General features: G+C 43.3%; 1 pseudogene; it reads right to left on the minus strand.

Annotated features, from left to right (window-relative positions):
- Nucleotides 1-19,175: 19,175 nt before the first annotated feature.
- LOC118653755 lies at nt 19,176-19,586 on the minus strand (annotated as a pseudogene).
- Between the last annotated feature and the right edge of the window lie 2,172 nt (nt 19,587-21,758).

Consider the following 21,758-nt stretch of genomic DNA (forward strand, 5'->3'; position numbering starts at 1 on the left):
TGCCGGGAGCCGGTCCATGCTTGCTGTTTCAAGGGACCTGGCATATATGGCATACTGTTCTTAATATGTTTGCTCACCTTCTTGGCACTATGTGTTTTAACCAAGGTCTCTGAGAAAGGGTGTTTCCCCAGGTAGGGATTTTCCCCTGAAGTTAGGGAGGGAATAAAACCTCTTAACTAAGTGCCAGGCGGGTAATTAATCACTTTAACTATGAACAATCATGCTTAAGCTACATAATCTTTACTCCCTGGAATGGAGATAAGAAACGCCCTAACCTTTGTAATAGAGATTGATAGGATTGAATCAACTGGTATAAATACAGATGTAATAAGACAGCAAGACACAGAACTTAGAACACAGAACTTAGAAGACAGAACCTACACACAGAACTTAGAAGACAGAACCTACACAGAACCTACAGACAGAAGAACTTCGCTGGAGAGAACATGGCAAAAGATCCTGGACTGAACCTGACTACAGAAATTGGCAAGAGAACCTGACTAGAACCTGGTGACTGAACCTGGCTGGAGATCCTAAGCAGAACCTCTCTGGAGATCCAGACCAGAACTTGGCTGGAGATCCTGGCTAGAGATCCTGGCTAGGCTGCTGATCAACTGAACACTGTCTTCATGTCCTTTCTTCTTCGCCGACTCCGTCTACGCCTTTGGGAACCCCTGGGCCTGCTGGGTTTGGACCCCGGCAGAGGGCAATGGAAGGGAAAAGGGACATATGTAATACTTTCAACAATAAATATTTATTTTTTAAAAAATTAAAAATGGAACTGCCATTTGACCCAGTGACCCCACTTTTAGGAATATATCCTAAGAAGCCTAAAACACCAATCACAAAGAACATATGCATCCCTACGTTCATAGCAGCACTATTTACAATAGCTAAGATTTAAAAACAGCCCAAGTGCCCATCAGTAGATGAGTAGATAAAAAGTGGTGGAATATATACACCGTGGAATACTATGAAGCAATAAAAAAGAAGGGCATCTTACCATTTGAGACAGCCTAGAGGGACCTAGAGAATACTATGTTAAGTGAAATAATGCAGTCAGAGAAAGACAAGTATCACATGATCTCACTCATATATGGAATCTATTGAACAAAATAAACTGATGAACAAAATAGATCCAGAGACATAGAAGCATGGAACAGACTATGGATCTTGGAAGGAAGGTAGGTGAATAGGAAGAGATCAACCAAAGAAAATATATATATACTAGTGGTCCGGTGCATGAAATTTGTGCATATTAAAAGGGAATTCATTAGAGGAAGTATTTTAATATTGCTATTTGCCCTTTCTCTATAATAGAAGTGTCAGAGATGAAAAAAAATTAGTAAAAAGTATATGAAAATCTTCCTCCTGTCAGAATCTGGGGCATGCCACAGGACCCAGAGTCAAGTCCATGCCCACCTGTATGCACCTCAAAATTGCATGAGACCCAGACCGGGCCAGCCCCACCTCCATTGGGCGAGATACAGACCTGGCTGGCCCCACCCCTGGCAAGCCCTGCCGGGAAGGGGGCGCAGCCTCAGGTCTCCCATCAAGCCCTGCCAGGTAGGGGGCATAGGCTTAGGGCCCCTGTCAAGCTTTGCCAGGTGGGGGATGCAACCTCAGGTCCCCCATCATGCCCCGCTGTGTGGGGGGCACAGCCTCAGGTCCCCTGGTGCATCCTCAGGTCCCCTGGCCTGGTGCTGGGTTGGGGGCACAGCCTGAAGTCCCCTGGTCCAATGCTGGGGTGGGGGGTGTGGCCTCATATCCCCAGATCTAGGGCCAGGGGCACAGCCTGAGGTCCTCCATCAAGCCCCACAGGGCGGGAGGTGCAGCCTCATGTCCCCCATCCTGGTCCAGTGCCATGCAGCCTCAGGTCCCTGCTGATTGCTCATTATGGCTCATTACAGGAACCCCACTTCATCTGTGAGCACAGCCATCTTTTGATGGCATGACGGAGTAAGGGTCGATTTGCATATTACCTTTTTATTATATAGGATATATATATATATATACTAGAGGCCCGATGCACAAAAATTTGTGCACTCAGGGGGGGAGGGGGGTCCCTCAGCCCAGCCTGTGCCCTCTCACAGTCTGGGACCCCTCGGGGAATGACCATCTGCTGGCTTAGGCTCACTCCCGAGGGATTGGGCCTAAGATGGCAATCAGACATCCCTCTGGCAGCCCGGCAGCCCTCGAGGGATGCCCACTTGCCAGCAGGGAGCAGGCTTAAACTGCAGTCGGACATCCTTAGCGTTGCTGAGGAGGCAGGAGAGGCTCCCACCACCACTGCTGTACTGGCAGCCATCAGCCTGGCTTGTGGCTGAGCAGAGCTCCTCCCATGTGAGAGCGCCCTGACCATCAGCGGGCAGCTCCTGCATTGAGCGTCTGCCCCCTGGTGGTCAGTATGTGTCATAGTGACCAGTCATTCCCAGTCATTCTGCTGTTAGGGTCAGTTTGAATATTACCCTTTTACTATATAGGATAGAGGCCTGGTGCATGGGTGGGGGCCGGCTGGTTTGCCCTGAAGGGTGTCCCAGATCAGGGTGGGGTCCTGCTAAGGTGCCTGGCCAACCTGGATGAGGGGATGATGGCTGTTTGCAGCTGGTCACACCCCCTTCAGGGTGGGGGTCCCCACTGGGGTGCCTGGCCAGTCTGGGTGAGGGACTGAGGGCCGTTTTCAGGCTGGCGGGTGACTGAAGCTCCCAACCTCTCCTTTTTTTCTTTCTTTTTTTTATTCTGGGATTTATTTACCTTCTATGGCTGTCACTGGAGCTGAGAGCCGGCTCCAGCTCTCAGGCCCGGCTCCAGCTTGAGGCCTCGGCTGCTGAAAGCAGTTATCTGGGTTTGTTTGGCTTCTATAATTGAAACACTGTTGCAGCTCCAGCTCTGAGGCCCGGCTGGCTGAAAGCAGATTTCTGGGGTTTGTTTAGTTTCTATAATTGCAACATTGTTTCTTAGAGTTCAGCTCAGAGGCCAGCAGCAGCAGGCGGGGAACCTTGGCTTCCTCCATCACTGGAGCAAGCAAGCCTCATGTTCACTTCAGCTGCCTGGCTGCCGGCTGCCATCTTGGTTGGCAGTTAATTTGCATATCGCCATGATTAGCCAATGGGAAGTGTGTTGGAGGTATGGTTAATTACCATGTTTGTCTAGTATTAGATAGGATAATATGGACACAGACAATAGTGTGGTCAAGGCCTGGGGCAGAGGGCAGGGTCAGGCTAGATGGGGTCAATGGGGGGAAAAAGAGAATGTGTGTAATACTTTCAACAATAAAGACTTTTTTAAAAAAGATTATTCTTCTTTGTGCTGTTGATTTCCCTAACACATACTGATATTTGCAGCACTTGGCAGTTTGCCTTTCAGTCTAGACCAGTGGTCGGCAAACTCATTAGTCAACAGAGCCAAATATCAATAGTACCATTGAAATTTCTTTTGAGAGCCAAATTTTTTAAACTTAAACTATATAGGTAGGTACATTGTTATTAACTTAATTAGGGTACTCCTAAGGCTTAGGAAGAGCCACACTCAAGGGGATAAAGAGCCGCATGTGACTCACGAGCCGCAGTTTGCCGACCACGGGTCTAGACCAATGGTTTTCAAAATTGAGCAAGTATCAGAGTCACCTATAGGGCTTATAAAAACACACATTGCTGGGCTCAAGCCCCAGTAAGTTCTGGGTAAACCCTGAGAATTGGCACTTCACAGGTTCCCTGGTGATGCTGACGCTGCAGGTCCCTGTGTCACACTGAGAAGCACTATATACATCAAGAATGTTAAACTCATGGCATGTGGCCCACCGGCCATGAGTTTGACATGCTTGATATACATTATGGCTTCACTCACAAGAAGATGCCTTCTCTCTGACTGCTTCCCACTGAATCTGAGAGGCCAATGGGGCTGAGGCAGGAGGAAGAGTGCTGAGTTCTAGTGACACTGCTGGCTGAAAGTCAAGGTTCTACTATAGCTGTTGGCTCTAGTGAGCTGGGAAACCTTGGGAAAATCTCAGTACTGCTTTAGGTCTCTAGCTTCCTCACAGGCACAAAGAGTAGATGAAGTTGGTGATTGCTATTCTGGGAATTTCTAGAATTTAAAACTTGTCTATTTGTCCTGTTCCAGCTCAGTCTTTCAAGTTGGGAAGCCAGGTATCCCTACAATACCTCTTCAAGCATGTCAGTGCCCACTCTACCATCACTCCTAGGTGGGGTGGTCCATTCGCTGGTAGGAGGTGTCTCTGTTTACAGCCATACCTATGTGTTGAGCCTAAAGAACAAAGTTGGCACCCTCCTGCTTGGAGACCCAAATATGCCATTTCAAGGCATGTGTATCTTCAGTGTACTATTTAAAAGGCCCTTTAGCTCAGAGAGGAGGACACAGTCTTAGAGCTAGTCTCCTGCATGTAAATCCTAGTTTTAACCACTTACTGTGTAACCTTGGGTAAGTTAGTTAACATCTGTGGTCATCACTTACTTAACTTTAAAATGGAGAGAGAAAGTGCCTCCTCCATGGAGTTGTTATGAGGAAGAAATAAGATAATGCATGCAAGTGCTCAAAAAATGGTAGCTGCTATTTCTAAAAAGAGGGTAATGACACCTCTATAAAATGAAACAAGTAGGAAAGCAGAGAACACTGACTATAGATCTACAACTTTATTTATACCTCTCTATAGTACATAATAATTGTTAAGTCTGATGAAAAAATTGAATTGATACCCCTTCCCCTGGGAACTGACCTTCAGGCCACTTCACAATGAACATTCCACTTGCTTAGACCACATTCCACTTGCTAAGACCATTATCTCTCCCCTCTGGACTTTCCCAGAACCAGGACCTGCACAGAGAATTCTCCACCCAGGAAAAAGCCCACATAGAGTGCTTTAGAACCTCTGACTCCTTATCCATTTTGGGGCTCAACCCATCTGGTATCCAGATGACCTAATAAATTCAAAATCTCTTAACACTTTGGCCTCATGCATTCCTCCTTCAGCCACCCTAACATTTGGTGCCAAAACCTGAGGAGGTTCCACGGGGATGGGGAGCCATCATCCCGGCTTCGGTCACCCCATGGTTGCCACTTGGAGAGCAGTAGGCAGCATCACCTTGTCCTGTTCTAACCTCCGAATCCTACTGAGGTAACTCCATTGCCAGCCTCAATTAGGCCTCCCTCCCTCCTGATCCAGCCAAGGAGGACACCAGATTCGGAATATCTCCTTCTCCACTGCTGACTCTCCGTCTGACACCGCCAATCTTCTTTATTTTTTTTTTCTTCCAATAACAAACTTTTATTTTTTTTTAATTTCTTTATTGGTTAAGGTATTACAAATGTGTCCTCATCCCCCCATTAACCCCCAACCTCCCCCCCCGCCACACTTATGCTCTCATCCCTCTGTTGTCCGTGTCCATTGGTTTGGCTTATATACATGCATACAAGTCCTTTGGTTGATCTCTTCCTCTTACCCCCACCCTCCCCTACTTTCCCTCTGGGGATTGATAGTCTGATCACTGTTTCTCTGTCTTTGGATCTGTCCCTGTTCAATCTTCTTTAGGTGAGTGATGTTCCACAATTTCCCTTGTCTTGAGTCTTCTGCCCACTCTCTCTCACTGACTCCTCAAAAGTCTCTCATGACAAAAGTTCTAGCACTAGACCAGAAGACTTCTCAGCCATTTGGCTTTGGGTCCTTCTGGATTGGGTATGCCCAGTCTGGAGGGTCACCCCCTCAGTTCTCATGGTGATGGTTTAGCAGCGGGGAAGCCTGCCCTAAACAGTCACTTTTGGATTTGTGATCTGTCACTCATCCCTCCTCTCTTATGGGCCATGCTACACTCCCTCTGCATACTCACAGGGGAGATCATGCCCAACCACCTCATTTTCTTTTGTAACATTGTTTGAACACAATATAAACTAGATAATAAGTCTCAATGGCCTGGAAATGACACTCAATTTTAACACATTGCACAATTTATATAATTTCTGTCACCACAATGGAAAATGGTCAGAGATTCCCTATGTCCAGGCCCTTTTCACCCGTCAGTCCAGACCCTGTCTCTGTCAGTCTTGCTCTACCCATCAGATCTTTCTCCTTCACACAAAACATCATACCCTTAAAACTTCTGATTCTAAATCTACTTTTGACCCAGCAGACTACCAGCCTCCACTCCCTTACATGATTCCTCCCTCACCTGTAGTAGATTCCCAAAGCCCAGACCGTCCTAACCAGCAACCATCTTCTCCCCCAGCCCCTGAGAGCCCAAATCCTGAGAACTTGAGCTCCAATACAACCTTTTCCCCACCTAAAACTTGCTCTCAGGCCACCCAAAGACCACCCTCCTCAACAGCCACTTCTATTCCTGTGCTCCTTCCACCCCTTAGGGGAGAGAGCAGGAACTGAGGTTATAGTCTGAGTCCACATCTCATTCTCTATGTCCAACCTTGCACAGATTGAAAGCTGTCTCAGTTCATTTTCCACTGACCTGACCACCTTTACTAAGGAATGTCTGACCCAGTCCTATGGCCTGATCTGACATGACATCTATGTCATCCTATTCTCTCTCACCCCAGAGGAGAAGGAGCGCATCTGACTAGCAGCTCAGGACCACGTTGTATCCTCCATAGACAGCATGCATTGGCCAAACTGTTGGTGCTAACTTGGTCCCCAAAACTGACCCAAGATGGGACTATCAGGTCAGTTCTCCAGGGTGCCAGCTCTGTAGCCATATGATCACCTGTCTCATTGCCAGACTCAAAAAGGCTGCCCATAAGGCAGTCAATTATGACAAAACTTAATGAAATCACTCAGGGCCCTGTTGAAAACCCAGCTCTTTTCCTCTCCCGCCTCATGGAGGCCTTACAGAAATTTAGCACCCTAGTCCCCACCTCCCCAGAGGGAACCCTACTTCTGAACACCCATATTATATCCCAATCAGCCCCCGACATATGCCACAAACTTCAAAAATAGACCCAGGTCCACAAACCCCTCAAAAAGACCTTGTTAACTTAGCCTTTAAGGTCTTTAATAATAGAGATGAGGAGCCCCAAATCCAAAAACAAAAGGCTGAGGCCCATATGGAGGCCTTTTATCTCCTAGCCACCGCTATTACCAACCCCACATGAAGTGCTAGTCCTCCAACCAAGGGTAAGTAAGAAGCTAAGCCTCCTCTGGACGCATGCTTCAAATGCAACAAGGAAAGACACTGGATCAAGTCCTGCCCAAACCTGAGACCCCCACCTGGTCCCTGCCCAAGGTGCAGAAGGGAAGGCTACTGGAAACCAGACTGTAGTCTGGCCCCTCCAGGTCAGACCTCAGCCAGTCCAGTAAGGCTGCCCTCTGGATCCGGTTTGGAGCTCCCAGACCACCTGGGGCTAGCCACCGAAGTCTGAAGCTGCCCAGGCCCTGACAAGGCCCCACAGACTTACATCACCAAGACAGAGCTTCGGGTAACGATTGTGGTGGTAGGTAAGCCAATCTCCTTTTTAATTGACACTGAGGTCACTTATTCTACCCTCCCCGAATTCTCTGGGACCTTTGTCCCCTCCTCAGTCTCTATTATGGGGATTGACGGACTAATCTCATAGCCATTAGCCACCTCAATTCTACATCTCCCTAGACACCCCATTTATCCACTCTTTTCTCATTCTACCTTGGTGCCTGGCCAGGGCTACCACACACCTCCTCATAAAGCCAAGTTGTACTGAACCACATCACCTACCTCGGTTTTACTCTCACCCCACAAAGCTGAGCCATTACCTTGGACCGGAAACACTTTATTTCCTCCATGACTGTTCCCACCTCTAGAGAAGAAATAGGCTCCTTCCTAGGGCTCACTAGGTACTTTCACCTCTGGGTTCCCAACTTTAGTCTTCTTGCAAAGCCCCTCAATGGTGTATTGAAGGGACCCCTCACTGAGCCTTTAAATCCCAAAGCCAGCATTTTTACCTCTTTAATGCTCTGAAAATAGTTCTTACCTCCATGCCTTCTCAACCCCCCTTCCCAAAGAACACGTTTCTTTACTACAAAACTGCAAACACTTAACATTCCTGCTACTATCAGAAGCTGAACTCATTATCATCCAAATCTTAGCATGTTATCTCTAAGGAAAAATATGGCAGTTTTAAATCCGAGCACCTGCAGTCCTGGGAACAGGCTGCTGGGCCTGCTCCCTCCCCTCCCCTGCATTTTTTCCAGCCTCATAGACTTATACATAATTTTCCAAAGTCTTTGATAACTTTAAGACTTTTGGAGCATTGCTGGATTAAATGATAAACATCTAAATATTTTTAAAATAACATAAAATACTGAAGTGTTGATTGCTAGACACATTTTAAATTTGCCTGCTATTAGCTTTTATTACAGAAGGTCTCTTGTACTTTGTTGAATGTTATCCTGAGGGTGAGGTTCTTTTTATTACCAGTTTTGCCCTTGCTAGGCATCCAGAGCTTTCTTGTAGGTCCTGAGACAGGATTTCAACATAGGATAGAGCAGTGGTTAAGCTCCCTATGCCAGTCCTGGCACCTGCTGAGATACTGAGGGTTATGAGGAGAGGGATTATCTGGACTGCCCTTTTGTGTCAGCTGTGATGGGTTACAGGGACAGGTAAAGACTGATTATTAGGGGCTACACCTACATTGGGTGAGAGACTGAGAGACAAGAATACAGGTTCCTGTCTAGTTGGTCGGGAGGCAGATGTATGTGTTTCCTCACAGAGGAAGAAAAATCCCTTATCATGAAGACACACTGAAAGATATAGAGAGAACTAAAGTTTCCTTTTCCAGGTTCTGTGCTCCAAGCTGAGAGAGTAGTCGCCATGACTCTACCAATAAGAGGCAACAGATGAAAGTAGGCAGGAACGCTAGAAAGGGCCGTTATCCATGGGAAAAGTGAAAGGGAAGGAAAGGAGCAATTGAAGTCTGGGGCCTGGATGGTTGGTTGCAAGCTGATAGTGGGAGATGAACTATTGTTATATTGCTCTGTGATCTTGTAAAGCATAAAGGGGCTTGGGTGATTAACGGGGTGTGTAAAGTGATAGGATCTGTGACTGGGATGGAGGAAGGAGCTACCTTAGCAAGAGATTGAATATAATAACAGAAAAGAAGGGAGGCTTGATTTGCCTGGGCTGTAGGATAATTATTTAGAAGGGTGTCTGCCTATTTGAGAAATATAGTTCCGTTTTCCTTTTTTATAAGCTAGAGCAACAGTCTTCTATAACTCTGCTGGAAATAGAGGACAATAGCAAGCCCCCTATCTGGTTTCTATTTTCTTTAACTTCCTCAATCCTTCCACTGTGGCCAGTTTCTTTCCATTATCGTTAAGATCACAGATCAAACAAACTGACCTTGTTTGCTGTGCTTTAGCCACACCAGGCTTCCTGCTCTTTCGTAAGTTGGTCAGGCCTCAGGGCATTTGACTTGCCTTCCCCTCTGATTGGTAAACTCCTTTGGGCTCTTGCTCTGTCTCTCTTTTTTTATTTTTGGTACCTTTTTCTGGCATAATTCTTTTTAAAAATTTCTTTATTGCTTAAGGTATTACATATGTGTACTTATCCCCACGTTACCCCCATCCCCCCACTCATGCCTTCACCCCCCTGTTGTCTGTGTCCATTGGTTAGGCCTATATGCTTGCATATAAGTCCTTTGGTTGATCTCTCCCCCTTACCCCCACCCTCCCCTACCTTCCCTCTAAGGTTTGACAGTCTGATCAATGCTTCTCTGTCTCTGGATCTGTTTTTATCAGTTTGTGTTGCTCATTATATTCCATAAATGAGTGAGATCATGTGATATTTATCTTTCTCTGACTGGCTTATTTCACTTAGCATAATGCTCTCCAGTTCCATCCATGCTGTTGCAAATGGTAAAAATTCCTTCCTTTTTACCGCAGCATAGTATTCCATTTTGTAGATGTATCACAGTTTTTTTAATCCAATCATCTACTGAGGGCACTTAGGCTGTTTCCAAATCTTAGCTATGGTGAATTGTGCTGCTATGAACATAGGGGTACATAAATCCTTTCTAATTGGTGTTTCTAGTTTTTTAGGATATATTCCTAGAAGTGGGATCACTGGGTCAAATGGGAGTTCCATTTTTAGTTTTTTGAGGAAACTCCATATTGTTTTCCACAGTGGCCGCACCAGTCTGCATTTCCACCAGCAGTTCATGAGGGTCCTATTTTCTCCACATCCTCACCAGCACTTGTCATTTGTTGATTTGTTGATCATAGCCAGTCTGACAGGTGTGAGATGGTACCACATTGTCGTTTTGATTTGCATCTCTCAGATGATTAGTGACTTTGAGCATGTTTTCATATGTCTCTGGGCCTTTCTTCTGTCTTCTTTTGAAAAGTATCTATTTAGGTCTGTTGCCCATTTTTTTATTGGGTTGTTTATCTTCCTTTTGTTAAGCTGTATGAGTTCCCTGTAAATGTTGGAGGTTAAACCCTTATCGGTGATAACATTTGCAACCTTTCTCTCTCTCTTTAAAGTCTTTATTCAAATGTCATCTGCTCAGTGAGGCCATCCATAATCATCCCATTTTAAAACTGCTTCTCTCCTCCTCCCTATTTCCCCTTGCTGCTCAATTTATCTCCATAGCATCCATTGCCTTCTAATATACTATATAATTTCCTGATTATTTTATTTATTCTTTCATATTTCCTCCCCTTCTCTACCAGAAGATAAGCCCCAGAAAGGAATTCATATTTTTTGCTTTTCACTTTGAAATAACTGTATTAATATTTTTTCTGGATGATAGAAATGTATTTATTTCTTTTGTAGCTCCTATCACAAAACTACATATTTATAGCTTACATACCTACACTACTTCAAAAGCAGGTTCCCATAATTTTCTTTGTGATTCATTATCATTGGGTCTAATTTACAGATGAGAAAACTGAGATTCAGGAAGTATGGCAAATATTGTCAATGCCCTGGCCAAGTGGTTGGCAAACTCATTAGTCAACAGAGCCAAATATAAACAGTACAACAATGAAATTTCTTTTGCGAGACAAATTTTTTAAACTTAAACTATATAGGTACATTGTTATTAACTTAATTAGGGTGCTCCTAAGCTGGCCTTTGCTAAAAATGCCCTCAATCTGATTGAGGTACTTTTGCTGAGGTCGACCCCTTCCAACTCTCCCATCCGCACTCGTCTTGTATACTTGTTTCATCTATCTCCTTTTGTTCATCCTCTCTATATGTCCAAACCATCTCAACATACCTTTCTCAATCCTCAACACTACATTTTCTTTCACTCCACAACGTTCCCTAAAATTAACTTAATAAACTTTACTTTTGTCACCCGCGTGCGATTTGTGAACGCGACTGGCACTAACCATTGCACATGAGACTGCTGACTGACTGGCTCACTCAACTCGTGCATGAATCGGGCGTGCCTCCCTGCACTGCGTATCCCGTGGCCCGCCTGCGCCATGTCCCCCTGTGGCCCGACCGACCGACACCCCCCCACTTCTTCTAACGCCACTTCAAAATAGACTCGCCCAGGCCGAAAACTGACTTCTGCGCGTGGGCCACGAAGTTTCAATCACACTGTACGTGCGTGCCCACACGTGGTATTTTGTGGAAGAGCCACAATCAAGGGGCCAAAAAGCCACATGTGGCTCACGAGCCGCGGTTTGCTAACCACTGCCCTAGCCATATCTTTTTGGCCCTTGTCATTTCTGTACCTGCCAGCTTCCTTTCCAAGTGCCTGCCTGAAATAATTTTAGACTTTACAGGAAAATTATAAACATAGCACAGAGAGTTGCCATATACCCTTCCTCCTACTCCCCCTAATATTAATAACTAGAGGTCTGGTGCATGAATTCATGCACAGGTAGGGTCCCTAGGCCTGGCCAGCAATCAGGGCTGATCAGGGCTGCCAGCTGCTGGCTGGGGCCTTCCTTCATTCCACACTGCACACGTCAGCACACGTCATAGCAAGCGATTGAACTTTCGGTCTCCCCGTCAAACTCCCAAGGGGACACTTTGCATATTAGCCTTTTATATATATAGATTTACTCAGTAATAGCAAATTATTAAACCAAGATATTAACATGGGAAAATTGCCTTCTGTGGAATATCACATTTGCTGGGAACCTCTCATGGCTTTGAGGAAGGGGAAAGTAAGATGATTGGGTAAGGTTGAGGGTTCCCTACCACAAAGCTAAATGGTAACAGGTGAAAAAACCCAAGTAGCATGTGGCTCAGTAAAAAACAAACAAACCAAGAAAATGATATATCACTTGGACAAAATGATGGTAAGGTATTTATGTATAAAAATAATAATACCCTCCGTCCTGCTATAGACCAAATGATTGTGTTTCCCACAAATTCATATGCTGAAACCTAATCCTCAATGTGATGGCAGTTGGATGTGGGTCTTTGAGGTGATTAGATCATGAGGGTGGGGCCCTTGTAAATGAGATGAGTGCCCTTATAAAAGAGGCCTTAGGGAGCGTTCTTGCTCCCTTCCATCACGTGAGGTAATAGCAAGGAGATGGACATTTACAACAAGACAGAGGGCCTCACCAGACACTGAATCTGCCAGCACCTGCTTGGACTTTCCAGCTTCAAGTATTGTGAAAAATAAATCTCTGCTGTTTATAAGCCACCCAGTCTATGCTATTCTGTTATAGCAGCCAGACTGGACTAAAACATGCCCCAAATAAAAATGAACACCTTACATATATAAATAAGTGGCTCAGTCTACAGGCTCTGAAGCCAAGCTGTATGGATTCACAATCTAGCTCTGCTACTTACCAGCTAGGTAATGATGAACAAATCTCAACCTGTTTCTGCCTCATTTTTCTCATCTGTAAAGTGGAGATACTTTTAATATTAATCTCATAGGGTTTTTCTGAGGATTGATAGAGATAATGCATCTGGGAAGCTTAGAGCAGTATCTAAAATATAGTAAACAATGTGTAGGCATATTATTATGCAAATGTATGTACTTTCCACAACAAGCTCCAATAGATCATCTTTTGAGATATTCAAAGCAATTCCTTAGGGACAGAGACTATTACTTTCATTGACTAAGGAAATTGAAGCTTAGAGAATTGAAAGGATTAATCTAAATTCTCCTAGCATGAGTGAGGGAGTTGGAGTCAGATCTAGGTCATATGTGTTCTAGTTCAGTGCTGTTTCTGTACTGCCCTAGCCACTGCCAAGAGTCACAGAATAAGAATTTGGGCTTAGCCCAGGCCGGTGTGGCTCAGTGGTTGAAGCATCATCCCGCATACCAAAGGGACTCAGGTTTGATATCTGGTTAAAGGCATTTACCTGGGTTGCAGGTTCCATCCCCCACCCAGTGAGGGACCCATGAGGGAGGTAATCAGTGGATGTATCTCTCTCCATCAATGATTCTCCTCTCTCTCTCTCTCTCTCTCTCTCTCTCTCTCTCTCTCTCTCTCTCTCTCCCCTCCACCTCCATTCCTGCCTTCCATTCTCTCAAAAAAATCAATGGGAAAAATATCCTCTGGTGAAGATTAAAAACAACAACAAAAAAATTACATAAAGAATTTGGGCTTAGCCCTGGCTGGCATGAGTCAGTGGTTAGAATATCAGCCCGTGCACTGAAAGGTGAGGGTACATGTAGGAGACAACTAATCAATTAATTGATGTGTCTCTCTCATATCCATGTTTCTCTCTCTCCCTCTCCTCTCTCTATCTCTCTCCCTTTCCTCCTCCCTCCCACTCTAAAAATCACTGGGGAAAAAAAGAATTTGGGCTTAGATTTACTTCTGAGCATCAGATTCTTCTTGGTGCTGGATAGCATCTAGGAAACTATCAACCTAGGATGATACAATGCAAGTGAGAGGAGAGAGTACTAAGATAGCTAAATAAGTACCCCTGGAACAATGGGTGTAGCTGGCAATGGGTGAAACTGACAATCACAGGCAGCTTTCACCTTATATAAACAGGGCTTCCTGGATGGTTGTTTGGCCTATGGAAATCATTTTCCAAGGGAACCATCACTGTACGCAGGAATAAGCACCCAAGTCAGCCTACCAAATATACTAAGATCAGAGAGCTGTTACAGCTAAGGAACCTAGTCCACAAGTTTTATAGGGGCAGGGAAATAGAACAAGACAGGACTGAAGATGTAGGCAATAGCTGGATTCCACCAGGCCTTGATGGCCTAGAAAAAAAGTTGGATTTTATTCTAAGTTTGATGAGAAGCCACTGGAGGCTTTAAGCCAAGAAATTATATTATCTAATTTACATTTTTAAGAGAGCACATTGATGCTATAATAAGAAACTATGTAGAGTGTGATTCTATAGTGAAACAGAACTGGCCTTGAATCTCAACTCTTTCCCTTCATAGCATGAATCTTTTCTGTTCAGTGGAGACAATAGTATTCATCTCATAGGGGTGCAGTGAGGAGTACAAGAGTCAATATGTGTAAAGTGCTTAGTCCAATGCCTGGCCCATAGTAGGTGCTCAGTATGTTTCGTCTGAAATTATTAGCAGTAGTCACCATCACAGTAGTAATAATTGCAGTAATAGTAGTATAGTCACACTGTTGAGAAAAAATACAGGTAATGGTCTAAATCAGGTATTAGGTCAATGTTATTTGAAATTAACATTTTGGACTTCTAAGACCTGACACAATTGTGGATTCTCTAGGTGCAAAGTAAGGAGAAGAAAAAGGTCTGCCTGAGGTTGCTGCCAAATAGCTATGGGGGTTTTTATGCCCCATCTTCCAAGCCCAGGACATGCTCTTGCCGCTGTCTGTGTACCTGCACAGAACTGTGGTTGAGTATAGAGCGGGATGGCAAGGGAAGCATAGAAAAATAAGCTTTCTTTCCTCACCTTTTGTGTCACTTCTCAAAGGCCTAAAGGGTTTATTCATTCCTGAGTGTCTCCTATGTGCTAGCCCAATGCTGATCCATGCCATCTTTCCAACAACAGCTGAGTCATAGAAACCATGGGGGAGCCCCGCTGGGCCAGCCCACCACCTTACAATGTGGGAATTGTGCAATGCAGCAACTAGGGTGAGGCAGGTGCCAACGTCACTGCATGGACATGGGCTTCTTGGTCTGAGCTATTTAAGGTTATTAATTATCCTCTGGCCAGCAGGGGCAAGCTGGGAAGCCACTGTGGCATACGTCTCACACATGCTCTGTGCTGCAGATAGACCATACCCAGAGACCAATGATGACACAAAGGGGTTTCTCTATTGGCGCACTCCTGAACTCTGCAGTCTTTTCTGGCCGCAGCCAGTTCTTACAGACCCTAAACCTGTCTGCTCACTTGAACAGATGACTATAGAGACATAGCATGCCCTTTTGGCAAAGGGAATTATGCCATGTCAACCCATGCTTAAGCTGTCTGACCCTGGTGTAACTTGGTGTGCCAGGAATGACTGGAACTAAAGGCAGGGTGCTGCTACCCAATTCACCTGTCACTTTATCCTACTATTATTTCTTACTCAACTCCTTGACACATACTTTTATTTATTCCTTCATTCATTTGATCATTCACTTATACAACATTTATTGAGTACCTACTCTGTGCTAGAGACAAAGTGCCTTCCCTCAAGGGGTTTATATTCTAATGAGAGAGGCAAAATCATTCTCATTAGAATATTATTTCTACCACCCTGGCAGGTGTGCTCAATGGTTAGAGTGTCAGCCTGCACACTGAAGAGTCACTGTTATAATTCCAGGTCAAGGGCACATACCTGAATTGCAGGTTCCATCTGCAGCCCTGATAACAGAGTATGAGGGAGGCAACCAATCAATGTGTCTCTCTCATGTCAATGTTTCTCTCTCTCTCTCTCTCTCTCTCTCTCTCTCTCTCTCTCTCTCTCTCCCTCCCTCTTCCTCTCCCTCTCCCTCTCTCCCTTCCTCCCTCCCTCCCTCCCTTCCTCCATCCATCCTTCTGTCCCTCCCTCCCTCCCTTCCACTCTCTCTAAAAATCGATGGAAAAAATAGCTTCGGGTGAGGATTAACAACAAAAACAATATTACTTCTCCCATCCAAAAAATAAATAAAATTTTCTCTCAACCCTAATTACCCCTCCAGATACTGTTCCTGCCCCATTACCCTCCTCCTCTTTGTACTAACACCTTGACGCAGCTGTTTATACTCACTGTCTTCAAAGTATCTCCTGTTGTCTCGAACTCACTCTAATCACTGTGCTGATCAAGATCACCAGCCACCTACATGTTTCAAAAGCCAATGGTCCTTTCTCTGTTCTCATCTTACTTGAGTTCTCCACAGTGTTTGACCTAAGTGACCACTCTTCCTTTAATCACTTTCTTCTCTTGACTTCAAAGAAACCACATGCCATTGACTTTCTTTCTTTTACTCTGGCTGTTGCTTCTCATTCTGCTTTGCTTGTTGCTTGTCAAATCAATCTCTAACTTTGGAGTGCTTTAGGACTCAGTCCACAGACCTCTATTCTTTTCACCCGCACTCACACTCTAGGTGTTCCAGCCAGTCTCATGGCTCCCCAAGTTCTACCTCCAGGCCAGACCTCTCCTATGAACTTCAGGTTTGTATATCTACTTTTCTACTTGACATTTCCAGTTGAATGCTTAATAGGCATTTCAAACTTAATCAAGTTCAAAGCTAAGCCCTTGATATTTCCCTCTAAAATCTTCTCTTCCCACAGTCCTTTCCATCTAAATTAAATGGCAACTCCATTCTTCTAGATGCTCAAGCCAAAAATCATGGTGTCATCTTTGACTGCACTTTGTCTCATGTCCAGCACAGTCTGTCAACTAATGCTATATACTCCATCTCTCAAAATACATACGGATTCTGACCATTCCTCATTGGTTCTCACATCACTGTCATTTCTACCACCCTTCTCCAAGCCACAATCATCTCTCACCTGGAATATTGAAATAGTCTCCTAGCTGGTTCTGTTGCATCCACCAATTCCCCTTTCAATTTATTCTCATATCGTAGATATAGAGTGAGCATATTAAAATCTAAGTCAGATTATGTTATTCTCTCCTAGAAATTCTTCAGTGATGCCCCTTTTTACTCAGAGTAAAAGCCAAAGCTCCAACAACAACCTTTAAGTCTCCACATTACCTGACCCCCCATTACTTGTCTAAATTTATCTCCTACCACTCTTCCCTTTGTTCTCAACTGCCCACTCACATTAGTCCCCTTGCTATTCCTCAAACATAACAGGTATGATTCAGCCTAGGGCCTTTTCACAGACTCTTCTCTGCCTTAAATGCTATACACCCAGGTGGTTGCAGATCTAGATCTCTTACTTCTTTTATGTCTTTACTCAAGATTCACCTTCCCAGACAACTCTAAGACTTTGCTCCCTCCCTACCAAAAACTCATATCTCCATTCATGCTTTATTTTTCTCCTTAGCAATTATCATTATCTAACATACTATATGTCTTAAATCTCTTCAGGTTGCGATAACAAAATACCATACAATGGGTGGCTTAAACAGCTGAAATTTATTTCTTACAATTCTAGGAGCTGGAAAGTCCAAGGTCAAGGTGCCAGCAAGGTAGGTTTCATTATAAAGCCTTTTCTCTTGCCTGTAGGTGGCTACCATCCTGCTGTGTGCTCATGTGACTTTTTCTTGAGTGTAGGAATGGGCAGAATGAAATGGAGAGGAGAAAGGGGGCTATCTAGTGTTTCTTCTTATAAGGGCACTCATTAATCCCATCAGACCAGAGACCTACCCTCATACCCTCATTTAATCCTAATTACCTCCCAAAGACTCCATCTCCAAATATATATATATATATATATATATATATATATATATATATATATATAGACATGGTTTATTTTCTTTCTTCTCAACTAGAATGGAAGTTTCATAAAATTTAGTTGTTATTTTAATCCCGGTGTTTATCTTTCAAGGAGTATCTGGCACATGGTAGAGGTTCAACAAATACTGATTGAACAAATGAATGAAATAAGAAAAATAATTGCAACTATGATAAGTACTAAGAAGGAAATAATCAAGCTGATAACAGAGACTTTCAACCTTGGCCACATATTAAAATTACTGGAGGAGCATTTATAAATACAGATAATCTGGGCCTCATCTCAGAGATTCTGATTTACATGATATAAAAAGGACCTGGTAATGCTTATAAAAATATTTCTACATAATTCTTAATATGAGGTAAAGCCTGAGAACCAGTGAGTTTGAGGGTATGGGAGGCAGGGAACCTGCTTGAGATAGGACCTACAGGGAAGGCTTAAATGAAAAATAAAATTCTGAGATAATTTAAATGGAAATCTGAAGGACAAAAGGAAGCATGGGGAATTTAGGCCATGGGTCAGTTTTAATTCCTGGTGGGAGGCAGAGCGAGAATGAAAGTACTGAAGCAGGAATGAGCTTGGTGTGTTCTCACAACAGAAGGCTGGTACATACAGGTGGTACAGAATGGGCAAGGGAAAGAATGAAACAAGATGGAGGTTAATAAATACCCAAGGGCCATATTATGCAGAGTCTTGTATGCTATGGGAAGGAAATTGGACTTTATACATGAGATAGGAGCCATTGGAAGGTTTTGAGGAGGGAATGCTTTGATCTGACTTCCTATTTTCTAAAGATTGTTGTAGCTGCTGTGTGGATGACATGAGTGAAAGCTGGGAAACACTTAAGAAGTTGTTGTGGTAGTCTAAGAGGGACTTGATGGTGCCCTGAATTAGGCTGCTGCCTAATGTCACTCCATTTAGATAGCAGAAGCCTGAGAGTGGTACAAAAATCCATTCTTTTGTTTATCTCAAAGATTTTAATACCCAGTTTTGATAGACAAACTCACATTTCCATCAAATTTTCTTATGTGCAACAAAATGTACTAGTTTAAAAAATGTGTATTCTTCAACCTTCCTCTACTTTTTTTGTTTTTCAAAACTGAGCACTAGATATTTTTGATGTACATAGTATGATAATATGTGTCCATTTTAGTTACACGTTTTAGGAATAAACAAAATCCATGATATTTTGGTAAGTCATAGTGTATTTATAAAATGAAAAGCTCTCTATCAAAATACACTCTTCACTGGGAAAAATAAAAACAAGACAAATAGATCTATGCAAAGTAAAAATTAGCTTTGGTAGATTTCAGTGTAGAACAGGCCATAGCAAACATATTTGCCCTTATTCCCCCATAGCTGTTCATCTTCCAAGTCAAGATTTTAAAAATATTTTTAATTGAGATTAATATGTTGACATTTGTTTCTCATTCCACATCGTCTTCAGCCAAGCTCTGAACACTTATAATTCTACAACTAATTATTGGAAGCTTAGAAGCATCTGCTACACTGGTGGTGGGAGTGTTTGCTGTAACATTTGCAGTAACTTCTGTGGCTGTCTACACACCACAATTACATTGGTCAGATGATCTACACCCTTTTCATATTCACCTTGGGCTGTATTTCTTCAAGGAAGAATTTCTGAACAGCCTCAGCACCTTTAAGGTCAGGTCATTTGGAGAGTCCAACTCTCTCCTTGACAAACTTTTGTTTCTTTCTTTGTTCTCTGAGCCTGTTCTTGAAGTTGGGATCATTCTGTCTCTTGGTCAAAGTAAATGCAGTACCTGATGAAGAGGGCACTGCACATGCGCGGCGATGGCACTGTTCAGGCCCACCATCCTTTCTCCACCACTGAGAGAGGTCAGCGGCTGAGGGGGCCAGGGAAAAAGCCATTTGTTACTAACCCTCAGAGCTGATAGCGCTGCTCAAATTGACGCCTGCAGCGAAGGAACAGTAAAGGTTGAAGGCCCAAAAAATCCATTCTGCTCATATAAACACACTATCAAGACCATTGTTTTCTGAAAACTTTCGAAGCTAAGATTCTGTATATTGCTAATTCTGTGATCAGTGGATCAGTGGTTGGAATACATATGCCATGACTTGCCCTAGGGATAAATGGCCCTGTTGATCAGTTGCAGGGGTGGGGAAACTTTTTTTCTGCCAAGGACCATTTGGATATTTATAACATTATTCACAGGCCATACAATATCATCAAGTTAAAAATTAGCCTGCTTTATTTGGTCAAACATTTAATTAACTCACCCCTAGTGCCTTGGCAGGATCAGACCAAATGATTTCATGGGCCTTAGACCAGACGTTCCCTACCATAGAGTTAATGGGTTAATAGGAGAGATGCTAACTGGAAAACAATACAATGTTGAATGGGCTTACTAAATTTTAAAGAACCTAACTAATCCACAGCACTGGGTCTTTTATGTTTACTATTGGGAAGAGGGACAGGGAGAGAAAGAGAGAGGAACTCTGTGCGCTCGAGAGAGTTTATAAATTAGAGGAAGAGATCAAGACATGAACACAAATAGAAATAACACAATAGAGAATGAGGTAAGTATATGAAGGGAGAGATAAATACAGTCAACTATTTCTATCATTTATTTAGCACACAATTTATGCTGAGCACTGTGTTGGGTGTTTGACATATGTTCTCATTTAATCGTCCAAATTCTATGGAATAGATAATATAATCACCCATGATAATCATGATAATGATGGTGATAATAACAGCTAACATGAAATTAGTGCTTCATATCAGCCAGTCACTAGGTTAGGTTTTTTGAAATATTTTATATATGTAAATCTTCAGTCTACAGATGAGAATAATTTGGCCCAGAAAGGATAGGTGTCTTATCCAAGATCGCAGACCTGGGTAGGTGCAGCTCTGATATTTAGGTTTGACTCTCAAACCCAGACTCTAAAGTGTTGTGGGAGTTCAGAGCAGACAGGTCCTACCTTGTTCTGGGAGGTGCATGTGTGCAGGGAGGAAGCCACAAAAAAGGAAGAAAGGAGTAAAGATGAGGAAGGAGAGGCCTATTCAGGGCCCACCAAGTGGCTCCACTTGTAAGAGCTGAGGCTGTGTGATGGGAAATGGCAAGGCAGTTCTCCTTCCCCTTTTTGCTCCTAATCACCTCACCTGTGCCAGCCAGGGTCTGAGCCTACCATCAAGATTGTTTTGTCACTCAGGGCTTGATATTGAGGTGCCTTACTCCTCCTAAGGCACCCAGAAGTTCAAACAGCCTTAATTCCACTCCAAGGTATGACAAGATTATAGATTTTTAAAACTCAAACCATGATGAGTAGGAAGTTGGCAGTCACCTCTTTTAGCTTTCTTCAGTGGAAGCAGTCCTTGAGCATTTAGAACATATACAAGATTTGAAAAGAATAAATAGTCCAGAAGAGCCAGCAACCAGCACCCTGCACAACACCTCATCAAGCCAACAAAGAAAGGTCATCATGAAACACTGCTTGTAACAGCAAAAATTTGCCAATGATCTAAATAACCATCAATATGGATTAATTAGATAAATTAGAAAACAACCACAGAAAAGAACACTATGTTTTTGTTTAAAAGGATGAGGTAGAACTATATGTTCTGACAAGGAAAGATGTTTCCAAAAGATTATAAATGAAAAAAGCAGGTCCCAAAACAGTCTCTATAGTATGATTCTATTAAGTCACAGATTCATATTTATGTTTGCACAAAACTGTTAACCAGTTATCTGGTATGTTGTAGGCGTAGATTTACACAGGATCTTGCACTTTCTAATTTGTATACCTTTGCATGCTGTTGACCTTTACAACAAGCCAATATTACTTTTATAATTGGACAAACTATAATAGCTTCCATTTTGCAAAACAAAAGGCTCCATATTAGATTATCCTTTATCTAGCCTGTCTTTTATAAACATAACATATCTTGTATTCAGCAGTGCATCTGAAATTGTTTCCTATAACTTTCTCACGAATGAACTATGATAAGACAGCAACATATTAAG

The sequence above is a fragment of the Myotis myotis genome, unplaced genomic scaffold (genome assembly GCF_014108235.1).
Source record: "Myotis myotis isolate mMyoMyo1 unplaced genomic scaffold, mMyoMyo1.p scaffold_m19_p_4, whole genome shotgun sequence".
In the NCBI taxonomy this organism is placed as follows: domain Eukaryota; kingdom Metazoa; phylum Chordata; class Mammalia; order Chiroptera; family Vespertilionidae; genus Myotis; species Myotis myotis.